Genomic DNA, 4,780 nt, shown 5'->3' with positions numbered 1-4,780 from the left:
AATGAAGGTCTGCATTCCCCAAAAGGTTAACATTGCTTTTCACCATAATAGTTACTTCATAAAAAGCATTAAGTAGGAAACTTTAAAAGCTGTAAAAACAAGACTGCTGTTGCATAAATATCAAGGCTTAATTTCAAAAGATATCCACGTATGCTCCACAATTTTCAGCAGGATACATTTAACAATGTTCCACAGTCTTTAAATTGCATGGGAAGATCAGTATTCATGTACTTCTCATGTGACACTCCTTCTGATCCGTGCTCAGCTCAATCACCTATGCTTTACATGCCAAGAAATCAAAGCACCTGCTGAAAAAGGCATGCAGACATGGTGCTTTGGAATGAATAAGTAGGGCATTCAAAAAGTCATCCTGATGACCAAAAGGTGAAAAAAAATATGGTTCTCATTTCAAAGATCCAAGATTCATGTTCTACATTTGGAAGTGCAACAGGTAGAGCTATAAGTTACTTCCTCAAGCAAAGAAAGCAGATAAAGTTTAATGTTCATGTGTCATTTGCATCTGAAATATGGACATATGTTTCGATATCGTAATCCATAAATATTAAGATGCTACCACAGCCCTGTAGTAATTAAAATGATAGGTATTAGTAAGCAGATCTTGATTAATCTAATCCTAACATATTCCAGCAAGGACATCCATGCACAAAAGAAGTATGCTTGACTACGAATCAATAATGATGGGTGCAAGACTGGCTATCAGCTCTTCACTGCTCTTCCTGAACTTCCCTCTAGGAGATGGACTCTAAAATGAGACAAGTCCTCGTGTCATTTCTCAGCTGAAGAGAAGGCTATGAGCATGACACCAGTTCATCCACTTGCATTTTTTGCCTAAAGAACACTGACCCCCACAATCCACTATAAAAAGTTTTTACTTCAATTGAAGTCCAACATATTGCTTGCTCTTTTATAGCCATAGGTCTCTGAAGCAGTATAAAACCTCTAAACCTCACTGAAACCAACAATTTAAGTAATCCTTGCATGCCAATTAAAATACAGAACGTTTAGATGTAGTCCATTAGGTTTCAGTAGTTTAGTGTGACAGCTTCTTGTACATGTTACATCAATGACTGAACCATCATTATTTCAGAACAAGGGGAAGAAATAACAGTTTCATCATTAAAACAGGGAACATTTAAACTCCTTAATTAGTGGTTACCGCTAAATATGCTCCAGTTATTCAGCATATAGGCAAAGGGTAGATTTCACCTCTAACAAAGAAGCAGCACGTGAAGGCTTACATTTAATTTTGCTGCATTTGAGTATTACTAGAAACAAATCAACATGCAGTTTTAAGATATGAAGATTGGACTGTCAATGTTCATTAAATGTTTGGAAGAGCCCCTGGAAAACCCAATGTTCAGAAAATCCCTGCCAGACCTGACCTCACACTCTTCCTCCCCTCCCTTTCTCCCCTTCCCTCCTTTTCTGCCCTTTGTCTTCATAATTTCCAGCTATTAGTTTTTTCACAGGCAGCCTCTTTTCTACCTCCAATTACTACTACTATTGAGTCTCCCTTACTCATCTTTGGTCCCCCCCCCCCCCCCCCCCCTTTTGTCCCCCCCCCCCCCCCTTCTCCTTTTATGCCCTCTTCCCTGCTCTACCTTTTGTTTTCTTAATTTCCACCCATTTACATATTTACTGACCCCCTGCCACACTTTTAGCTTCTCTCATTCCTTGAAGTCTCAGAACAGCAGAGACTCTCTATGCCTGAGGAGGGGAGATTGTACCCAAAAGCTTGCTAAGCAGTTTTTTCCAACCGCTCAGTTGGTCTAATAAGATACCACATCTACTCAAAGACCTTGCCTGCCTATGTCCTTAGACCAACACGGCTACAACCAAAAACCCTGGAAAACCCCTCATAGCTTTTCCACCTCTAACATTTAAGATTCTGAAAACGTTATGACTAGTTTCACACAAGCTCAAATATAAAAGTTTTTACTGGAATACTGAAAGGGAAGAACTAATCAAAAGTTAAGATTTACTTAGTATGAAGGCTGAAGGCTTCCCCCCCCCTTTTAATATTAAAGCAAAATATGCTATCAAAATCCCAAACAACTCACTATCATCAAGAGTGTAGGACTCGTTGCTGTCAAATGTTACTGGTCGTATCAGTTTGGACAGTCTATGCGTGTGCTGTCACAATACTCTCTCAGAAACTGCACCCCAACCAAGCTTGTTGTTCCAAGACATGGCAGTCTTTAGTTTTACATAACCAGGGATCTGGGTTTTCCCCTTTAACAGAGAAAAAAGCAGATTTTAATTTTAATAGAGATACCCACGGATTTTCCACTTTTGCAAAGAGCGCTCTGCAGCCTGGTAAAGTTCCAGCCTGCAAGAACTTCTTGCAAAAAGGCCGACAAACCCTATTTTTGGGGGGGCGGGGGGCGCGCGCGCGCAGCACCCAGCAGCGGTGCAGGGCCTGAGACTCTCAGTCAGCCAGGGCTTAGCTCATGCTTGCTTTTCCTCCTGGAGCCTTTGAGGTAAGTGGGGCTTGCAGGGAGCATGCAGGTGAGGGCTGATGAAGCAAGGAGATGGGGAGCATGGGGGGGGGGGGGGGGGGGGCGGGAAGAAGCCCCACATGGAGGGCCGACCCAGCCCAATGGTGAATGGACCAGGAGTTGCATGCCATCAGGCCAGCCAAGAAGCCACCCATGGAGGCATGCACCATCGAGGCTAGGCCGGCTCCATACCTCCATGAGTGGCTTCCCGCTGGAGTGCTGGAAGCCCCACATGGAGGCACAGAGCCTGCCCAGCCCTATGGCGGGCAGCTCCCAATCCACACACCATCAGGCTGGGTGGGCAGGTATGTATGTATACCAGTGCTAACATTTTATGGTGAGATGCAGCTTATTTCAGTGTCCACAACAGAGCTGGTATTGGGGTTGGGAGAAAGGGAGGTGCGCCATTTCCAAAAAAAGTGAAAATAAGGAAGAGGGTGAGGGAGAGAAAAGATGAGGCCCACAAGAAAGATGTGAACAGAAATGCAGGCTATGCTGGATCAGAAGTTGGACAGCCCAAATCTAGACTAATTTCTTAGCTTAATAATAAGAATATTATGGGACACTGTGTCGAAAGCCTTGCTAAAATTGAGATAAAGCACATCCACTGCTTCCTTGCCCCACAGAGCCCATCACCTTATCACAGAAAGAAATCAAGTTGATCAGGCATGACTTGCTCTCAGTGAATCCATGCTGGCTGTGCCTGATCACCTTGTTCTCTTCTACGTGTTCAGAAACAGATTCCTTAAACCATCTGCTCCATAAAACTTTTCAAGACTGACCAGTCTGTCATTGCCTGGATCTTCCTCTTCCCTTTCTTAAAGAGGGGCACTACCATACAAAGAGGGGCATTACTACTCCAATACAGGAGACCCTCGCCATTTGCAGGAGATCCCAGCAAATGGCAAAATCCACGAATACTGACAGGGCTCCCTGTCAGACCCCACAGTCAACCCCTGCTCCGCCACCCCCCATGAAAGGCTGGAAGTGTGGGCTCCCCACAGCACCTGGGGACCAACCGCAGCTGCCTCCGGGGGAGAAGATGCCACTGCTGCCCCCCACTCCATCCCCAGCACGCCCTCTCCGATATCCCTGGCTCTGCCCTCCCCAGCCCCGCGCAGCGCTCCGTGCCTGGCTTAACTGCAGAGGCAGGAACTCAGTGCAGCGCCAGAGGGAGTTGTGGCGGTGCTTGCCCCGAATATTCGCACCATGAATAGGAAGGGTTTCCTGTACAAGATGAGGTTTCCTCCACCCCCAATCAGCATTGGGTTAAAAAAATCCCTAATCTTACATTCACATACAAGGAAACCTCACAGGATACACTGTCTATCATTAAACTGCAGCCAACAGCAGCACATGTTCAATAACAGAAACCAACTATGAACTGGATCAGTGCATCCAATACTAATCATAACTATCAAACACATAACCCACACTGAGCAGACACACTGATGGGGATTATAACAAAGGTATACAGTACAGCCCATCTGAATACGATAATGCTAGTACCCATTGCACTCAGTCCCCCTCAGCACCAACTCTTTTTCAAGTCATGCCAAGTCACTACACTGAATACATTTCAACATCCTATTCACTCCCACAACTGGGCTGCACTTTTCTTTCCCCATTTCCAGCGATTCCTGTGTTTTCACCAGTCTTCAATGTCTAGTAAACATCACAGAACAAGGCCCTAAACAGTTCACCCAGAATCCCTCTGTTGCCCCATCTCAGCTTGTCACATATGATCAGTGTAGCCCTGCCTTCCGTGAAGGTGGAGCCAGACCAAGACACCCTGCATCTCATCTGCGTATAACATTCTGAAGGATCTCAGAACTCATGACAACAACACTTGGTTCCAGTCAAAATGGAGGGCTAATTAGGGTGGGGAGGGAGGGGGAGGATCTGGAGTGAGCACACATACGCAGCAGTCTTCAGCTATGGGGTCACCATGGCTTGAAACACTCAACTCTGCTGAGGCCCAACAGCTATATGGAAAATCATGAGCCTTTTGGCTTTGGACTAATATCAGGCATAGTTTGGCCTGTACATAAATAGAAACAGGAGTGCAGCTTAATGTTTATGGAGTACCTATACAAAAACTTGCATCAGTTTCAAAAAAGGTAAAATGCATCAATTCTGAATGAAGTAAATCTACTGGTACCCATATTAACTTGATAATATGAAAATTACTACAGGTATGTCAATCTGAAAGCCAGCATTTTCAAATTTGCCTCTCACTTTCATGTGCTCAGGGAGAGCAA

General features: G+C 44.9%; 1 protein-coding gene across 1 annotated transcript in view; it reads right to left on the bottom strand.

The window, feature by feature from the left end:
- GLG1 (golgi glycoprotein 1) overlaps positions 1–4,780 on the bottom strand; it is a gene marked incomplete at its 5' end in the record, with an annotated part of 114,307 nt that overhangs the window by 75,999 nt on the left and 33,528 nt on the right. The window lies entirely within an intron of this gene.

Source organism: Alligator sinensis, unplaced genomic scaffold (genome assembly GCF_000455745.1).
Source record: "Alligator sinensis unplaced genomic scaffold, ASM45574v1 scaffold203_1, whole genome shotgun sequence".
NCBI classification, from domain to species: domain Eukaryota; kingdom Metazoa; phylum Chordata; order Crocodylia; family Alligatoridae; genus Alligator; species Alligator sinensis.
This window is presented reverse-complemented; position numbering and strand designations above follow the sequence as displayed.